We start from the raw sequence: 21,288 nt of genomic DNA, 5'->3' as shown, positions 1-21,288 counted from the left end.
TTGGCTAAGCAGTGGCATCTTCTTAGAATATTATGCCAAGAGTTGAAAGAACATAATACTTCCCCTAGACCCACTGGGACTGCTGAGGAGAGAGCATTGAAAAGCAACTTTCCAAGCTTTTTACTAAAAGCCATAAGTGACAAGTTAAATTCTAATCCATCTTCTAAACATGATTAAATGGAGATGCTAAAAGGCATGGAAAGATGGAAGCAGTCATCTCTTATGGTAATAACATAATTTCCTATTTCATCATGACTTAGATGTAAAAGAGAAACATTAAACAACTTGTAAAACTAATTAGCATGTTGATCATTTTTATTCCTTACCTCTGACCATCCATTCTCCACTTTCATTCTTTTGAAATGTATTTCTAAATTTGTTTTACAGTGACTATTATTTATAACCATATAAGCAGGGTGCATTTTTAGTCATCACATCAAGTTTTACAATGTCTGAGAGGTTCATAGTGGATGCAAGAGATATTAACACAACTGATGAAGTGATCTAAGAAGTGCTATAAAAATATGAGACAAAAATGCGTTTCGGTAAAATTATTTGTATTGCTAAAGCTTGCTATCAGCATTGGTCTTATTAATATAGCCTGAGTTTCAGTGTATGATTTATTTTTTGAATGATAAATTGCTTGGGGATATTAACCTGGTATGCTCTGGTAGGATGTGTGTCCCAGATCTTCAAAATGTGGTAGCTCGGAATTGGCAAAAACTGAGGGATTCAATCTAATGGTTTTGAAACTTTGGAACTTTGAAATATGGAACATGTTTCTAGAGTTTAACAAGTAGACTCAGGTTATATGAGTATATCTGGCACTACTTATTGCTACCACAGCTTCTCAAAGTCATTTACATTTCTTAGACCAATTTTTTGGTCCCAGTTGCTGGAAATTGAACAACTTTCTGTGGACCATATCCCAACTATTTTAGCACAACCTAATACTGAATTTTGTGATGCTTGCTCCTCCTACCACTTCTGAAGCAAAGAACGTTCCATGCAGCAGGTGGAGGGATTTACCTCCATGATGGGAGCTTACACAGTCAAGTGAGACACCTGGACGGAAAGGCAAAGTAATCCTCCAGGAGGAAAACTCTGATGAGGGACAGAAGTCCAGAGGAACCAGAATAAATTCCCTCTCAACTTCCTCCTGGCATGGACTATTTGAGATGAGGTAGTTCCATTCCTGCTTCTCTCGAAAAACAAGCTTTTGCTTTGTTTTGTTACATCCTTGTTACAAAGCTGTACCTGCTTCAGTAACGCACTCCTGTATAGCTGTTCTCCTTTTTATAGAAATCAGAACCCAAAGCAAAAGCTATTTTCTTATGCTTTGTGGGTACCGTAGTACCCCAGACCCCAGCTCCCATGTGCTGCAATCACCAATAAAATCAAGCAAACAAGCTTTTACTTCGATTCTATTTTTGTAAGCCTATATGAGATAATGTGGCTGGCTGAGCAATTTTTAATAACGTAATTTCAGTCCTAATGCAAGTTTCAATGGGTATAGGAGTTTATTAAGCTCCCATTGGAGGAAGGATGGAAAGCCATATGGAATACATTTCACCAGGGAAGCCTGAGTTAGGGAATTCAGAAATTCCTCCAATAAGGAGAGTTGTAGGCCTGAGTGTTTCTAGAAGGAGATTTGGAATTGTGGTTGGTGGGAACCCCAATTTAAGACTATGAAGACTTCTTAAAGGCAAGGAAAAGGAAAACATGATAATACAAAAAAATGAAGCTGGGAAAACAAAGAAGCAAAAGAGGCTAAAGTTTCAGAGTTCAACTAAGAGGGGAACCATGGCTTGAAAAAGGGAGTTTGGAATAAACTGCTTTACTAATGTCATACTACCTTTACATTTTTCCAGATGCAATTTGATAATGGTATATTATCCTTTTCATATATTATTAGATTTGATTTGCTAGTATTTTGTTTAAAGTTTTGCATCCATGACTTTGAGAGACACTGGCATACAATGTGTCTTTCTCTTAATACCCTTGTCAGATGTTAGATCCATGGTTATGCTGACCTCATAAAAGAATTCAGGTAGTTTTTCTATATTCTGAGAGAGTTTACGCATATGTCTAAAAAAGTTCACATGTGAAACCATGGCTTTAATGCATTATTCAATTTCTTAAGTAGGTACAGAACTATTCACATTTTCAGTTTCTTTCCATGCCTAATTTGGAAAATTACATTTTTAAGAAATTTGATCATTTAAATGTTTAACTTATTGGAATAGAGTTGTCCATTATACTCTTTCTTAGTTTTGTATGCCTGTAGAATATGTAATAATATACCATTAAATTTTTTTTTATTAGATATTTTCCTTTTTTTATGAGTTTTGTTACTATTTTTTCAAATTTTTAAATCTTATAAAACTAAATTTGATTTTGAGTTCATTTATTTTCTATTTCTTTGTATATTTATCTTTATTATTTATTTTCTTTCTTTTATTTTGATTGATATGTTATTTTTCTAGCTTCTTTAGATGGATTCTTCAGTGATTAATCTTTAGGCTTTCTTCTTTTCCACAATATGCATTTAAGTATATACATTTTACTTAGCACTGCTTTAAGTTTTTTTAAATGTTTATTTATTTTGAGAGAGAGAGAGAGCACAAGTGGGAGAGGGAGAGTGAGAGTGAGAGAGAGAGAGAGAAGAGAGAGAGAGAATCCCAAACAGGTTCAGAGCTGCCACTGCAGAGCCCAGATGCAGGGCTCTATCTCATCAACCATGAGATCATGACCTGAGTTGATATCGAGTTGGATGCTTAATAACCGACTAAGCTACCCAGGCACTCCTTGTATTTTGAGAGAGAGAAAGTGCTCTATGGAATGCAAGGGCATGTTTTCCTAAGTGATCATAGTAATCCATCTTGTAATCAATTTTGATTTCAGAAAAAAAATGTAAGTAATATTCTCTTCAGCTCTGCCCTAGGCTTGCTGTGGTGACCCTAGAGATAAAGAAGGCCCACCAGGGGGCGCCTGGGTGGCGCAGTCGGTTAAGCGTCCGACTTCAGCCAGGTCACGATCTCGCGGTCCGTGAGTTCGAGCCCCGCGTCGGGCTCTGGGCCGATGGCTCGGAGCCTGGAGCCTGTTTCCGATTCTGTGTCTCCCTCTCTCTCTGCCCCTCCCCCGTTCATGCTCTGTCTCTCTCTGTCCCAAAAATAAATAAAAAACGTTGAAAAAAAAAAAATTAAAAAAAAAAAAAAGAAGGCCCACCAGGGACTTGGAGTATCTGTCTTCAAGAAGCTCAAGCTTACCTGCATGACATCTACATTCTTCAATTTTTTTTGCTCCTTTTTTCTTAGTCCTAGAATCCTGCCACAATTCTCTTTTTTCTTCAGTCTTCACTGACTTTACCAAGTGGTCAAGATGTGTGCTATATATGTGATTAAGAGAGATTTCTTTTTGAAGAAACACCCCTTCATGTCTTGGTTCAACTTGGATTGATCTTCCATAATACTGGCTCCTTGACTTATCACACAGAATAGAAGTTTCTTCTCTTTAAATTCATAGGAATATTATTTTTACACTTGTATAAAGAACTGTTGTGAATTCTGCATATGAATCCAAGTTACTGTACTACCTCTAGTGTAATAAGTGCAACCTTCTGCTGAAACATCGTCTACCAATGCCTGATCCTGCAGATCTTTATACAATTGGCAGCATTTTTGTGCTTCTTCAATGGTTTCCATCTCTTTTCTATAATAAGAGCATATTACTTTAAATAATCCAAATTCCTTTTCTCCTCTTCTTTGCACAGAATTATCTACAAATTTCTTCAGTCCTTGGTAGAAAACAATGCTTAGTATCTCCAAATTTTATAGCAGCAGCCAAGTCTCAAGCCCAGCCAACAAGGCAGTGCAAAGGCATATCATCCAGGCATGTCTTATATTGACATCTCTTTCCAGACAAGAAAAAACTCTTATTGTTTTAGAAACTGGGTTTCCATGCAGGTTGTGTACAAAATATTGTTTAGTGTGCAATTTTACAAAGAAGTCTCCCTGGCTTTCTCTAATAAAAACAAACAAATAAACAAAACAAATAAAAAAGAACATTGCACATTGGAAGAACCAATATTGCTAAAATGTCCCTATTATCTAAGCAATCTACAGATTTAATGCAATCTCTATCAATTTACCAACAGCATTTTTCACAGAATTACAGCAAATAATCCTAAACTTTGTAGGGAACCACAAAAATAATCCTGAGCAGCCAAAGCAATCTTGAAAAAGAACAAAGCTGGAGGTTATCACAATCCCAGATTTCAAGATACACTACAAAGCTGTAGTAATCAAAACAATTTAGTGCTGGCACAATAACAGACATATAAATCAGTAGAACAGAATAGAAAGTCCAAAATGAACCCATGCTTTTATGGTCAGTTAATCTACAACAGAAGCGGCAAGAAATACTATGAGAACAAAAGTTTCTTCAACAAATGGTGTTGGGAAAACTGGACAGCTACATGCAAAAGAATTGAATTAGACCACTTTCTTACACCATACACAAAAATAAACTCAAAATGGATTAAAGATCTAAATGGGAGACCTGAAACCATAAAATTCCTAGAAGAAAACATAGGCAGTAATCTCCTCGACATTAGTCATAAAAACATTTTTTTAGATATGTCTCCTGAGGCAAAGGAAACAAAAGCAAAAGTAAACTACTGGGACTACACAAAAATAAAAAGCTTTTGCATGGCAAAGGAAACCATCAATAAAACAAAAAGACCAGTAAGGAGTTAGTATCCAAAATATATAAAAACATACAACTCAACACCAAAAAACCCAAATAATCTAATTTAAACATGGGCAGAGGACCTGAACATTTTCCAAGGAAGACATACAGACTGCCAGAAAACACACAAAAAGATGCTCAGTATCACTAATCATTAGGAAAATGCAAATCAAAACCACAATGAGATATCACTTTACACCTGTCAGAATGGCTAAAATAAAAAATGCAAGAAATAACAAGTTTTGGCAAGGATGTGGAGAAAAAAGAGCCCTTATGCATTGTTGGTGGGAACACAAGCTGCTGCAGCCACAGTGGAAAACATTATGAAGGTTCCTCAGAAAGTAAAAAATAGAATTGCCATATGATCCAATAATTCCACCACTGGGTATTTACCCAAAGAAAAAAAAAAACACTAATTCAAAAAGATATATGCACTCCTATGTTTATTTCAGTATTATTCACAATAGCCAAGATATGAAAGAAACACAAGTGTCCCTTTATTGATTAATACATAAAGAAGATGTGAGATATAAATACACACACACACAATGAAATATTACTCAGCCATAAAAAAAGAATGAAATCTTGCCATTTGCAACAACATGGATGGGTCTAGAGGGTATAATGTTGAGTGAAATAAGTCAGTGAGATAAAGACAGATACCATATCATTTCACTCATATGTGGAATTTAAGAAACAAAACAAATGAATAAACAAAAACAAAAAGAGACAAGCAAAAAGCCAGACTCTTAAATACAGAGAACAAACTGGTGGCTGCTAGAGGGGAGGTGGGTGGAGTGATGGGTGAAATAGATAAAGGAAATTAAGAATACACTTATCTTGATGAGCACTGAGAAATGTACAGAATTGCTGAATCATTATGTTGTACACCTGAAACTAAAATAACACTGTGAAACAAACCAAAACAAAACATTGGACAGAATATTTTATATCTTCTGCCTTGATTAGCACCTTTTCCCCCAAATTACAATTTCAAATTTGGTCAATTTGTAGCCTTTTAACAGTAAATTTCAATATTGCATGTTCATAGTTAATCAGTACCCTTGGCTGATCTCTAGGGTGATGATTTTACTTCTAAACAAATTCTGTTTTCATTTTGAGGACAGATTTTTCGGAGTCAAAAATAAATCCAATGGCATTTCTAGTCTCCTCCTCCAGTCTTCCAGGAATGCAGCTGCTATCTACCCAACTAATTAGTCAAGCCAGAAAACTAAAAGTCATCTGTCACACATTCTCCTTGAACCTCACACCTATTCCGTCATTGTTACTGGAACCTATTGATTCACTTTTAAACAGTTTTTAAATCAATAAACTCATCAACATTTATGTCATCATAACCCTAACCTAGCCACTCTCGGCTCTCCTCAGAGTGAATGCAAGCAATGGCCTCCCACATGTCCATCCACATATCTTTTATTTAAGCAGTCTCTGAAGAAAAATCCTTTCACAGTATGAAACTGATTACATCAGCCCATTTCCCCTAAAGAGAAAACCCAAAATCTTTATTAAGACTCACATAGAAGGGGAGGGGGGAAAAAGACTCACATAGAAACTCACACACACACACACGCACAAGGACTCACATGGCCCTATATGGTCTGACATCTTTGTACCCCTCCAATTTCTTTTCACTTCAAGCATTCACTGAATGCACCCCAGCCACACCCCCTCCTTCTGTTCCTAGAATAGGCTACACTCCTTCCCTTAATCATACTTCAGATACCAACAAAAGCTTTGTTGACCATCCTGAGTGGATCAAACTCCCCCACTTTTACAATTACAGCAATTGCAACATTAACAATGTAACATTTCTGTGTCTGATTATGCAATCAATGTTTGTCATTTTCCCTGAACAAAAGCTAAATGCAGACATAAACCAGTTTTATTTTTTGTTCATAACTATCACGAGAACCTTGCACAAGATGCGACACATAGTCTTAGCTCATTAGTAATTTGTTGAATGAATTAATGAAAAAAATGATCTGGCAACCTTACAATAAATGAAAGCAATTTTAGTTTCGATTACTATATCCTCTTAAAATTTCTAAAGCCTTACTATTTTACTAAGGCATGTTATTAAAAATAATTTCCTTATTTTTTTCACTTTCAGTATTTCTTATACTTCTTGGCAATCTGTTTGTTTTCTCTGTTTCTCCTCTTCTCTTTCAAGAGAAATCCTGTGCTCCAATCAAAGCAAATCTTACCACCCTCTCTTCTTCTCCAGTTTTCCCTTTCACTCATTATTAGAATAAGCCTGGGGCTCTTTGGTTAGGAGATATTCCTTATAGAAATAAGTGAGGAAAGGGCAATAATAATGGCTAACATCTACTGAAGGCTTCGTGATGCGTTGGGCACTAGGTTCAGCACTTTACACAGACTGGCTTCAACTTCAAAAAACCCCCTTAGGTAAGGGCTAAAACAATTCTCATTTTAATGAGGAAAAACGTGAGGCACAAAGGAGTTAGTAATTTTTCAAGATCAGAAGGATGAGAAATGGTTGAGCCCCTGTCTGAACCTAGAAAGCCTGAGTCTACTGTCTATGATCTTCGTCACTAACCAGTATGCTACTGTTGCCCTAAAGCAACAAAGCAATTCAAAGCAGTGGTGGTGAGCCTGGAAAAGGCAATGATTCGTATTTTTTGCATTCTTTTTTGTGCTTGTCACACACGCCCTTCCCCACACAGTTTCTAGCACAAACTCTAGAAAATAGCCAATAAAATATCAGTAGAATAAATTAGTGAATGAATTGATTAACAAAGCACTCCATCAAGTGGTATGATTTAAGGTGTTGAAAAAACAGTGATTGCTAAGCAGCATGAATTAAGAATAATCTGAAAGGGGGCGCCTGGGTGGCGCAGTCGGTTAAGCGTCCGACTTCAGCCAGGTCACGATCTCGCGGTCCGTGAGTTCGAGCCCCGCGTCAGGCTCTGGGCTGATGGCTCGGAGCCTGGAGCCTGTTTCCGATTCTGTCTCCCTCTCTCTCTGCCCCTCCCCCGTTCATGCTCTGTCTCTCTCTGTCCCAAAAATAAATTAAAAACGTTGAAAAAAAATTAAAAAAAAAAAAGAATAATCTGAAGGATAGATTGTAGGGGACAGTTTTGAAAAAAAAAACTCTAGTATCTAGATACGTAATAATTTACACATTAAGTGGTGGGGCTTGCACTAGAGTATAATTGTGACGCTGGTCAGATTGATACCTTTTACAAAATTCTTAAACATGAAGTTCTTTTTCTACTTTTTTTCTGACTTCCATTAAATATCTATAGAAGGACAGATAAAGCAGATAATAAGAAAGGGAAGGCAATTTACATCTATAAACTGTTTAAATATCCCTGAAAACAGATTAAAATAATTACACAATTACTCTCCAAAAAAGCCAGCTTCTGCCGTAACAGAACTTATTTCCCATTTAATATCCCATAGAAATTTCATTGACCGCTTTCGTTGTAGTTTTAGTGATAAAGAAGGAACTTAAACTGTTTCCAAAAAGGCTTTCTCTTTTTTTTCATCTCTATTATATTCTTTCTCTTTCCTAGACCATATTAAATTTAGACTCAAGTTTCTAAATGCTACTACAATAGACAGAATGACATCCTCCCCCTCCACCAAGGACACCCATGTCCCACTCCACAGAACCTGTCAATATGTTACCTTACCTGGCAAAAGGGACTTTGTAGATGTGATTAAGTTAAAGATCTTGTGTTGGGGAGATTACCCTGGTTTATCTGAGTGGATCCAATGCAATCACAAGGGTCCTTACAAGAAGGAGGTGAGATATCAGAGTCAGAGATGCTGGAAAAAACAAGGAAACAGATTTTTCTCTAGAGTCTCCACAAAGAATGCAGTCCTCACCTTGATTTTAGGTGTCTGCAATATTGTAAGATAGTCATGGTGACTTGGGTTGTTTTAGGCCACTATGTTTGTGATATTTGCTACAATATCAATAGGAATTTAATACCCCTTTAGTATGACCATAAATTTATTTTTTTTGTTTTATGGTTGTCAAAGGAACAAAGAACTAGAATTGATTCACCTAAAAAAGTCAATTATTTAGTTACTGCTGAGAACAGAGAATAAAAGCAATTCTTGGCATATTCTAAAGAATTCCAGTTTTTTGTTTTGTTTTCAGAGATGGTTTAAGTGGCTTCAATATATCTTAGTTTTTCAAAACTGGATTACCCCTGGAGGACTACAAGATTGATAGTGGGAGAAGGGTGACTAGTCAATGTAACTGTAAATACCTATCGACGATGATTTAGGTATGTGCTAACTTTGTGAAGTACCAAATATTTTATGCAGTTGTGTAAGATTATTAGAGGAAAAAAAAATAGCTCCTGAGAGTTAATGATATAAATCTAAGCATACAACAGTGGGATATACAAATTTCACTACCTAAAAAAATTCTGGAATTACATTGTTCAAACCAAACTTTTCCAGAAAATTAAAAGCAATATTTACATTTTCCTTTGTGTTAATTACTCCCTTTTATCCATACCCTAAACTACAACTCACATTTCAAATTGTTTATTTTCCACTAGAATACAGTGTTCTATTAATTTACCCATAATATAAAACTTAATTTCACTTTTGTATCCAATTAATAGATGTTTATCTTTTTTCATTTGTTGTACATCTAATCAATTCTATCTACTGGTCAGAACTTCTCCAAGGTTGATTGAATATATATTTAAATAACAGTGGAAAGGATACCTATCTTGGTACAATTTTACATTCAAATACAACAGACAGTTGTTTTTTCCCCTAAAAAAACCCTTTATTCTTTATATGTTATTACTGAAACTATGTAGATAGACCAGGAATAATTCCAACTCTCTTCTGGCTGTGCATGTTAAATGTTGTGTGATTAGCAAGTTTTAATCCTCAAATTTAAGAAAAAAACCTTTTATGTGCCAGACATTTCTATCACCTCTGTTACAATTACTCAGGGAAAATTCTCACTTCCCAAAGTTTTGCTTTCCTAGTAGCTGCAGAGTGCAAACTGACAGGCTGTGATCTCACTAGGTGATGCCAAGAGAATGTGTATTTCTGCCTGATTGCACGAAAGCAAAGTTCTGATGAATGTCCCAAGCCGGAGGCTTAGGCGAGACCTCTAGAATCTAGAATCTAGATTCTTTTTTTTACATTTATTTTTGAGAGACAGAGCACAAGTGGGGGAGGGGCAGAGAGAAGGAGACACAGAATTCGAAGCAGGCTCCAGGCTCTGAGCTGTCAGCACAGAACCCGACACAGGGCTCAAACCCAAAAACCATGAGATCATGACCTGAGCCGAAGTCGGATGCCTAACCAACTGAGCCACCCAGGTGCCCCTGGAATATAGAATCTAAAAGGAGCTATTTAAAATGTGAAAAAATGAGCTTATTCCTCAGTAATTTATTAGTCTGGCTCAGTATTTTTCAGTTAAAGAATGTATCTTTGTGCCCAAATTACATTCTTCTTACATAAGGATAAACATTTCGACTTCATAAAAACACAAGAATTGGTAACTATTCTTCCTTAAATGTCCTTGTTATTGACTTAATCATCATGTTGTAGTTGAACTTCATCATATCAAACAGTTCATTTAAGTGGTGTCTACCATTGGCCCTTGTAGTACATTCAACAGTCTTCTGAAATTTCCCCGACTTAATAAGTTCAGTTCCAGCTGGTCTTCTATTAATTTCCTTATAGGCAATTGTTTAAGAAATTTTCTTAAAAGAGTTGTCAAATGGAGAGAATTCAACAGATTTTATAGTTACTCTGCCTTTGGGTATACTCTAGGCACATAATAAATTCCAGAAACAACGTGGACTCTCAGGTAGCCTCAGGAATGTATTATAATTTCCATGGTCCCTATAGTGAGGAGGTTTGAGTGAGCCTACTTATTCACTTTTCCCATCTTTGGGAACTGAACCAATTGAAGTCTGTCAAGGACCCAGTAAGTATTAAAATAGGCTCAGAATTTTTACTAGTAAAGCTGGATTGAAGAATGTAGCAGGGTATTTCTACCTTTATTTTGAGCCTAGGATTCAAGACCCTCAAGTCTCTGATCTATTCATTACATTGCAGGTGGACAAGTTGGGCCTAAAACAATCCTTGCTTCTTCAGATTACTCCATGGAATTTATAAGGGCAAGCATGTGCTGTGTCTGGACACAGCTCACTGCAACAGGACAAGAGAGGGTGTGTACAGCTGCCTAAATTATAATGCTTTGGTCTGAACCTCATGAGTATGTGACTCAGGGAACAGCATTGGAATGCTCACTTCTACCTTTAGGGAGAACTGAATGCTGGAGCAAGGTAGGAAGGGAGAAATACAGAAATACAGACATTCAGCAATAGCTTCCTGAACCCCAGAAAAATACCTTCATGTGTTGGGTATATGACATCGTGATTCCAAGTATTTGAAGTATTTCTGTAGAGCTGCTTAGAACTTGGACTCGGCAGACATGACTTTAAATCCCAAACTGCCACCTTTCAGTTAGAGCATTGGGCAAATATCTTAAGTGTATAAACCTCAGTTTCTCCATCTGGAAAGGGAAATTATATCAGTTTCTATTTCACAGGGTGATGTGGATATTAAGTGAGATATTGCATGTAAAACACTACTTAAAGTTCCTAACCTGTAGAAAGGATCCACCAAAATGATAATTATAATAGTAGTTGTCATAATTATTATTTTATTATTTTTATTATCATTCTAAAATGAATATGTTCTTTGTTTTGAAGTGAACTTGTTTATATATTCACATATAGATCCATGGTGCCTATTCACTTATTGAAATCAGTATTTAACTGTAACCCAGGGTCAGCAAACACAGCCCATAGGCCAAGTTCATCTCTAAATCCCTGTTTTTCCCCTTATAAACAAATTTGTATCGGAATGCAGCCACACTGATTCATTTACATCTTGTTTATGGCTGCCTTTGAGCAACAATGGCAGTTTGAGTAGCTAGGACAGACACTAAACACAATCCAGCTCACAAACCCTAAGGTATTTACTTTCAGGCCCTGTAGAGAAAAAATGGGACACTTACTCCTAACCTCTGTGCAGGAATATATGAAAATTAAAATGGGCCCAACTTGGATGGTAAGAAACTCTTATGGCAATTAAAAATTAGATGGAGTATCAATGCATTTTGAAAAAGGTGTTGATTAAAAATGCTAAATTGCCTCTGATTTGGGTTCATGGGGCAGTCAGACTTTGGAAAATTTGCTGAGATAATACTGTGTTTGCTCCCTTCAACCAGACACAAATAGGCATGTTTTGGTTTTATATTATTGTTTCTCTTTTTTTAAGTTTATTTATTTATTTTGAGAGAGAAAGAGAGAGACAGAACATGTGTGAGCAGGGGAGGGGCAGAGAGGGAGGGAGAGAGAGAGAATCCCAAGCAGGGGACTCAGTGACTCACAAACTCATGAACTGAACCCTGAGACCATGATGAGCCAAAATCAAGAATAGGATGCTTTACTGACTGAGCCACTCAGGTGCCCCATTACTGTTTTTTAATAAAACGTTTTTAAGCAAATTGGTCTTTTACATCTTTACTAATTTTCTTTCCTCATTTGAGATTGCCATTCATAATAGGCAATTGCCTATTCCATACGAATTGCCATTCCTAATAGCTTAAGATAAATACTAATTCCTTTACTTATTATCTTTCTTCATGAACAGTGGAGTATTTCGAGGGTAAAATTTTTTCTCAATCCTGCTTTTCCTAGATCCCCTAGACGTTGTTACGAAGTATTTTCCTTTTTACTGTTTCTTAGTTTGTAATTTTATTTTTTTGTTCCCTTTAAGAGTTGGGTGTGCCTCTTAATTCCTAAATAATTATAAAACATTTTAAAATCTTTTTTCTAGTTTTATTATGAGAATGTGATCTATAACCACTTTACTTTTTTGATTTAAGATATTCTTCTTATCCAAGTGCATGATTAAGTTTTATAAATGTTCCATAGGTATATAATAAAGACTATTCTTTATTTGGTGAATTTTAGCTTCCCCCTCCTGCAAATACAGCCATGGTTATGTAATCAAATATATTTATTGAATTATTCATAGCCTTTGTCTTTGTTTTTTTGTCTACTATCTCAATCCAATTCCAGAATGGTTGTATTGAAATCAACTTGCACTAAGAGGAAACAAAATAAAGCACAGTATGACCTTATTTGTGCATATGTAAAATTATCCTTAGATGTGTTGCGAACTTAGTTATTTCCAAGTGTTACTACCATCCTGACTTCCATCACCCACTCGCTATTTTCATTAAATCAGGTTTTCTATCATCGCAAACATTCCTATTTTTAAAGCTGATATATGAAAGAGCACTGGTACCGATTGGCCCTGTAAATATTTGGAAAATTCTTTTTTTTTTTAGTTTATTTATTTATTTTGAGAGAGACAGAGAGTGTGAGCAGGGAAGGGGCAGGGAGGGAAGGAGAGAAAGAATCCCAAGCAGGCTGTCAAGGCAGAGCCAGATGCTGGGCTCAGTCTCACTAACCGTGAGGTCATGACCTGAGCTGAAATCAAGAGGCTCACACTTTAAACAGACTGAGCCACCCAGGTGCCCCTGGGCAATTCCTTAGACCTAAGAATGTTTCTCTTGCATGGCTGTTTTTCAGTACAGTAACTAAGAAATACAAAGTAACATGCCTTTGACTGTAGCTGCTTTGAGTATGTGCCCAGCCATACGCTAGCTGCCTGAGTCTTGCCTGTGGTGGATTAATTTTCATTTCCAAGATGTGATCCTATCACAGGACACTAGGTGGAGCTAAAATCTCACTTAATGCTTCTCATAAGGCATGCTGATTGGCTTTCTACCTATCTACTCTGATTTAGATTGTTTTTTACTGTGCCATTTTCATGATCCTCATATACAGACCACAATCAAGAGTGATATGTTTTGTTTGCACAATAGTCTGATATTTCTTAAAAAATTAGAAAAGAGAAAGAAATGCAAGTCATTTTGATGTATTGCCTGCATTAGTCTGCTTTATGTAAACCAAAAGATAAAAGGAAAAAAAAAGACTGTGTAGCTATAGAGAAAACAATGTTAAAGGAAGTGCAAAAGAAGGAAAATTTTCATAAGTCATGGAAAGCACTAGCTCAATAGCTTGCTTCTCAATGTTTCTCGGAAGATAGAATGCAAACCAGAACAACTGTTTTGTCTAGATTGGTTGTAAAACCAGGCAAAAGAAATCTGATACTTCAAAATCTATTGCACAAAGTCAAACGTGGAATAAACAAAAGCTTTAAAATTAAAGTATCTAGATCTATAGAAAGTCCAAGTATTTTGACATTTACAGTGGCTTTATGTTGGTGCAGTTAGCTGTTTTTTCTAAGCTGCTTCTTTACAGGGGACTAATTTAACTGTTTCTGAGGGAAGAAGTTAGGAGCTACATTTGCAAGAGTTGTAAAAGATACAACTTTTTGTAAAAGATACAAATTAAAATGATTTCTAAAGTAGGGTGTAGCCTGATGAATAAAAATATTAGTAAGCAAAATTAGGAACTGAATACACAAGCCAGGTGTAATTCATTTAAATGTCAAAGACTCAAGGACAAAGCCCTCAATACACCTAAAACATTCCCTCCAAAAATAAGGAGGCTGCATCCATGGGGTGAGATTACAGTCTCAGGCATATTACTGCTCACTTACCTCTATAAATGGCAATTGGTAGAGCTGAGTATTCATATGAGAAATCTTAGAATTATTGTATGTATTGAATTTTACAAATTTATCTGCAATCCACTTATTCTTATTATTGCTTCTTCCAGGAATCTTGATACTTGGAAAAATATGCCTTCGTTGATCAATATAGTCTTGAAAATAAAGAAAGCTGGGAGGAGACGTTAGCACTCAGGCCTGGTCCACATTTGTCACATTTTATATTATTTTGACATCCACTGGCTATCTTCTTGAAATGCTCCCAGTGCTGAATGAACTGTGATGCTTTTGGAAGATCTGCATTGTTTCAGGAGCAAGTGCTAAAGTCTCATCCCAGCTTTCTTTATTTTCAAGACTATATTGATCAACGAAGGCATATTTTTCCAAGTATTTTTAAATTGTTTATAGATTTTCTGACCAAAGGTATTCACTTTCACTTAGGTGAACTTTGTTTTTAATGTCTTCACCGCCCTTTACAAGACTCACACTGTCAGGTATCCCAGAGTGCACTGAGTAGGATCATTTTCTAACCTTTATCACAGACTTAACAATGAACATTTCTCCTTCCAGAACATACCCAGAGACAATGCTTAAATCCAAAGTCCTCCTTCAGTGCTCAGTCGATGGTGCATATGGCCATTATCATGAGGATCCGGGACTTAGAACGTATGTCTACAGAACCAGAACTTCTCGCATTTTCATAGCCTGTGATATCAACGTCAACTACAAATTCTCCTTCCTGAGCCTGGAAAACTCCCAGCTTCACTGTATTATGCCGATTGGGTCTGTGGGAATATGCCGTGCACTTCCTGCATCTCCTTTTCCAGATCACTTTGGCTGTTGAAAGGCTGGTAGCGAACGTAAATGTCATCTTTTAGTGTGAAAGAAAACTCACGGTGTGAAAGTGGTTTTTTATCACTTCGTTATAGCGGAGCCAGCGATAGTACTGGGCGGAGGGAAAGAGCCTCAGGTAACAAAGTTGAAGCAGCTGGGTCAGCTCAACCAGTCAAACGTCTCCATCTCCGCAGAGCACCGAACTCTGCCACAGGATTACCGCGAGAATTGGCGGGAACAGCACCGCCCAAGCCTGCGCCACAGGTCCGACTGGCGCCCTCTGCAGGGGCCGCTGGAAATCGTAGTTCCCGCTTTGGGACTGGCCCCTGGACCGTAGTGCCCCCCTGGTCTCTGTACACCCTCGAGGAGGCCGCACCTATTCCAGAAAAAAGGGATTTGTGCGGAAAGGTGAGCTTTTGAGCAGACTGGGAATGAATAACCAAAGACACACAGAACACAAGGGATGAGAGAACCGGAGGGGAGCTTCCATGCTCTCTCCAGGCACACGGCTCTTCCCCAATCTCCTCTACATGTTTACCAACGTGGAAGCTCCCAGTGCGACTTTTTAACACACTGTAAGTTGCGTGCTGCAAAAACCTGTGTATGCCTGAAGAAGGGAAGGAGGTTGGAAGTATCAAGCTTTATTTGCCTTCCTGGCTTAGGTGTAATTGCTGCCCGGAGTCTGAGCTTCACAGAGTATGAGTAAACTTTAGATGGAGTTCAAAAAACTTGCTTATTAGTCTGCAAATCTTAAAGGCCAAATGGTCAGAAATTTGCCAAAGTAAGATGTGGTTTCTCTTGGAGTAGAACTTCACTTGATTCTTTCAGAAATGGTAATCTAAATTTCAAAATAATGAGAAAAATAAACCAGTAAATTCAATCGGTACTTGAACCTGTTCATTACCTATTTGGCACAATGCAAAAGTTAACATTACTCACATTTTTTTTTTTGTTTTTTGTTTTTTTTTTTGGCGAGGATCTCACTTAAGACTATTTTTCCTTATCCTAAGATCATAAATATGTTCTCCTATATTTTCTTTTAAAAAATTAAAGCTTTTCGGGGCGCCTGGGTGGCGCAGTCGGTTAAGCGTCCGACTTCAGCCAGGTCACGATCTCGCGCGGTCCGTGAGTTCGAGCCCCGCGTCAGGCTCTGGGCTGATGGCTCGGAGCCTGGAGCCTGTTTCCGATTCTGTGTCTCCCTCTCTCTCTGCCCCTCCCCCGTTCATGCTCTGTCTCTCTCTGTCCCAAAAATAAATTAAAAAAAAAAAAAAAACATTAAAAAATTAAAGCTTTTCTTTATTAGACTGGCATTTGTTTTTTAATCTAGTGAAAAAAAGAACTTTCTGGGGGAGAAAGCCATGGAAGGTATTGAAGATTCCAGGGAGATAGGATATATAAAAATATCTATCATGTCTTTCAGGAAGATAGAGATAATTGCTGAATTAAGAAGAAGGAGGAGGGGCGCCTGGGTGGCTCAGTCGGTTAAGCAGCAGACTGCAGCTCAGGTCATGATCTAGTGGTCCGTGAGTTCGAGCCCCGCATCGGGCTCTGTGCTGACAGCTCAGAGCCTGGAGCCTGTTTCAGATTCTGTGTCTCCCTCTCTCTGACCCTCCCCCGTTCATGCTCTGTCTCTCTCTGTCTCAAAAATAAATAATCGTTAAAAAAAAATTAAAAAAAAAAAGGAGGAGGAGGAGGAAGGAAGGAAGGAAAAGAAAACAGTGAAGGGTAAGGTAATGACCAGACAAAAAAAAAAAAAATTGAAGAATAAATGCATTTAAAACCATCAAAAGACATTGGATCTTTCAAGTACAGGGCAGGAAAAGAAAAATCAAAAACAAAAGTTATTAAAGAAATAGAAAGAAACTTGGGAAAAATATTTGTATTAATCAGCTCTGGCTCTCAAAACAAAATACTGTAGACTGGGTGCCTTAAACAACAGAGATTTATTTCTCATGTTTTTGGAGGTTGGTAAGTCCAAGATCAAGATTCAGTTTTCTGGGAAGGGTTCTCTTCCTGGCTTGCAGAGGCTTGTTTTCACTGTATTCTCACATGGTAGAGAGGAAACATGCCTTCTGGCACCTCTTCTTTTATAAGGGCAATAACCCCATCATGAGGGTCACACCTTCGTCTTCTCATTGAAATCTGTTTACCTCCCCAAGTCTGTCTCCAGTTGCCATCACATTGGGTCTTAGGGCTTCAACAAATGAATTCTGGAGGGACATAATACCCTTCCACTCCTGTGTATATAGCATTCATGTCGTTCTCATATACAAAATATAGGTATGCCATTGCAGCAGCTCCAAAAGTCTTAACTCTTTCCAGCATCAATTCTAAAGTCAAAGCTGAAAGTCTCATCTAAATATAAAAATCAGATATGAATGAGACTCAGGGTATGATTCATCTGTGGCAAAATTCCTTTCCAGCTGTGGGCTTGTATAAAGTTATATTTAAGGGCAAAGACTGAGCATATTAACTATGGGATGAGGGGAATAAGAATAGTGATCATGAAAGAAAGGCAAAAATATAAGAAGAGGACAGGTAGAGATACACGATGGCAATGTGCTTTTTAATTTAAAAGTATAATTGACCATTCTTTCAAACTGAGCTCCAGGAGAAAAACAAAACAATAAAAGGAGAAGAAAGGAAGGGGATAAAAACCCTTTAATATTTGATGTTTATTATTGGGAGTTCTGAATGTCTTATTTAATACTTTATTTAAAAATGAACATATTGAACATTTTAATTTATTGGTCCTCATAGGGAGAAGGGGAGTCTCTCTCCCATATATTTCTAAATGTGAAATTCTTTTTCATTACTTATTCATGCACTATTTATCGTTAATATTATTTATTACTGTACTACTACCATTATATCACTGTGATGCATTGATATAGTGATTCTTGTTTATCCTGTTTGTCCTTCCACATGTTCTTTCTAACTAAAGATTCATGTCTTCCAATTGTACTAGAATGTTCTCAGCTTTACCGCTTTGGGTATTGTTTCTCCAATACTTCCTCAGTGTTTTTCTCATGCACTCCTATTAGAGATAAATTAGATCCTCTCACTAAATCTGTAATTTGACATCCATTTCTGAACTTCTTTTTTTTGTGTGTGTATTTTCACTCTTTATCTTACTTGCTTTTCTGTATTTGGTGTGCATTTTTTAAGACAAGAAAATACTCTAATCCTTTCATTCTATTCCTTTTCAACCTATAAAAATCTGTTAAATTTTTAATTTCAGTGATTATACTTTTAATACCTGATATTTGGGACTAATTGTTTTTCATATTGCCCTCCTATGTGTTTCATGGTTACCTTTCTTTCTATGCCTTTGAGAATCTGCAACACAAAGATTTTAAGGTCATCTTAGATATTTTGTACTGTGTCTGAAGTGACAATCTCTTGAATTTTGATTTTTTTAATCTATTGCTTTTATTATTCTTTTCCTCATTTGTTTTAGAATTTTGTTTTGCAGGCTGATCTGTGATTACATTTGTCTCCCCTTCATTCTCTCTCTGTGCTCGTATTGTCTAGTTTTGGGTGTCTCAATTTGGTCTTTGTAATCCTGTGTATATAACCAGACCTTATATTGTCAGTTTAGCATTACATCTTCTGGGGATAGTGGGGAGAACTCAGATTGAATCACAGCCTAGGAAGTGACTTGGTACCTACCCTTAATGGGAAGATTTTTCTGTTTTTTCCTCCATATGCTTAGGTATGCCTCTTTATATAAGTCATTTCCTTGGAAAAGTTGTAGCTTTTCTTTGTTTCCAATTCACAGGCCCAGATCCAAACCGTAAGCCTGGATTCAGTGTGCACCTCAATGAGGCATTTTTAATCTCTGCTTCCCCCGTCTATTGTACCTACTGCTGGAGGCAAAGCCCAGTAGACCTGAAGTTTCAACCGTGCTTTCTGTTTTTCACATCTGATATTTCATTACTGGTTCCATAGATGTTTATCTTATTTTTAAGGATTCCTTTTCTTTAAAAAAATTTTCCTTTCTAGACTTTCTCTATAATTGATATTTGTTTAATGTACAGAGCTCTGTCAAAGAGTGAACTGATCTCTGTCTTCTTTTTCATTAAAAACAAAACAAAAAATAACTTAAAGCTAAAAATAAAACTTAAGAGATTCTTTTCAAATCATTTGAAAGAAATTATTTTCTCAGAGTCTTAAAATGTATAACTAGAGGTTAGTCTCCATTATAAAATCTTTCATGAGGGCAATGTTTCAAAAATTATTTTCCTGTATTTGTACAAATTATTTTTAATCTGCTAGTTGCTAGTCAAGATTTTTAAAGTTTAAAATGACATAATTGGGGGCTCCTGTGTGGCTCAGTCAGTTAAGCATCAGACTCTTGATCTCAGCTCAGGTCTTGATCTCAGGGTCATGAGTTCAAGCCCCATGTTGGGCTCGATGTTGGGCTGAGCATGAAGCTTACTTAACAAAAAAATAAAAATAAAAATAAAAAAATTAAAAGAAAATATTAAAAAATATTAAAGAAAATTTTAAATGACAATTATAACTTTTAGAGAGGTTACTTCTTTGTCTTTTGATCACATATCAGCAAAAGCATAATTGCAAATAACATTGCTTAATAGAGATACTTATTTTAATTATAGAGTCACACTTATTTCCATGGTTTTATTTTGTAAAAATAAAACTTGGAGATTGAATGTGCTTTATCTGAGTCATTAATTTGGGCAAATTTCTTCAGTAGAAAGTAGTGTCACACCAAACCTTGTCAAAAGATAAAATTTTGAAAATGCATTAAAAATAATGGAGTAATAATTTTGCATGAATATTTGATCACAGAGATATAAATCTATTTTAAATTAATAACAAACATCTATTCAAATGTGTAGTATTACTTGTAGTGTGAGTTTTTACAATGCTGTAAAAATATTCACTTCTATGAATCATCTTTTTCAGATATTTGTCATAAAGGTATTTATTCCTTTGTGTCTAACATGTTTAGAGAATACTAAGTACATACTTTTTCAGAAAAAAAAAGTAACTTTATCTTTGTAAAAGGTAATAATGTTGGAATGAAAGATAGTGAAAAGGTATCATTTTACTCCCTAAAAGACACAGTCAAAATACATCCCTATATTAGATTAAGATGCATTTAAGTGATTTTCGCTCTCTTTCAGTCTTTAGCAATTAGCTAGCTCTGATTTTCATGTCCTTTAATTTTCAAATTCATTCTCTTAATTAATTTAGCAAGTTTGTAATTAAAAATATTCTAATTCATTTTTAGTAGTCTTTAGCTTAGTGTTTTAATCTACAATTTTACGTAAAGAAATCTCATCATAAACTGGATACACAGAATCAAAGCTGACCAACTTTACGTGAATTATATATAAAAAAAAACACAGGCTCTGGAGTCATAGACCTGAATGTGTATTCTGGCTTTACCACTTAATGCCTCTGTGACCTTAATGCCACTTAAAGTGTCAGTTTTATCATCTGTGAAATGCTGGAAATAGCACATATCTGCTAGATTTGTTAGAGAATAAAATGAGGTAATATAAAATCATCAGCCCAATGTTTATCCCATTTCAGGGACTCTCAGTGGTGATTATATCAGAGTTCTAGACTATGTATTTGATTTCTTGGAACCAAAGTATCCAAACGGTCTTTAAAATATATGTATTTTAATAAATATCCCTTTTTTAAAATTTTATTTTATTATTATTATTTTGAGTACTTACTGTAAGGCCTGAGTCTAGGTTGGAAGTGCAAACATGAGCTTGTATTCTAAGCTGGTGAGGAAAAACATTGATAATTAGAAAATTTTCCTAATTTCCAGTAAAAAGGCAGATGAAATTTAGTCGGGACTAAGAACCAAGAACTATAAAATAATTAGACTTTAAGAAAGCTATTATCTCTGTTTCTTTCTGTTACTCTCTGTCTCTCTTTCTGGCGTAAAATTTTCTCTCATCCCCATTTCTCCTTTGGGTCAGCTTCTTTCATCTTTCTCCTCAGATTTCAAATTTCTTTGTTCAAGTTGCTTGTGGC

General features: G+C 36.2%; 1 pseudogene; it reads right to left on the bottom strand.

The window, feature by feature from the left end:
- Positions 1–14,578: 14,578 nt before the first annotated feature.
- LOC131490468 (DNA primase small subunit-like) lies at positions 14,579–15,453 on the bottom strand (annotated as a pseudogene).
- Positions 15,454–21,288: the final 5,835 nt, after the last annotated feature.

Source organism: Neofelis nebulosa, chromosome 2 (assembly GCF_028018385.1).
Source record: "Neofelis nebulosa isolate mNeoNeb1 chromosome 2, mNeoNeb1.pri, whole genome shotgun sequence".
Taxonomy (NCBI): Eukaryota; Metazoa; Chordata; class Mammalia; order Carnivora; family Felidae; genus Neofelis; species Neofelis nebulosa.
The sequence above is the reverse complement of the archived record's forward strand: the minus strand, read 5'-3'. Positions and strand labels throughout refer to the sequence as shown.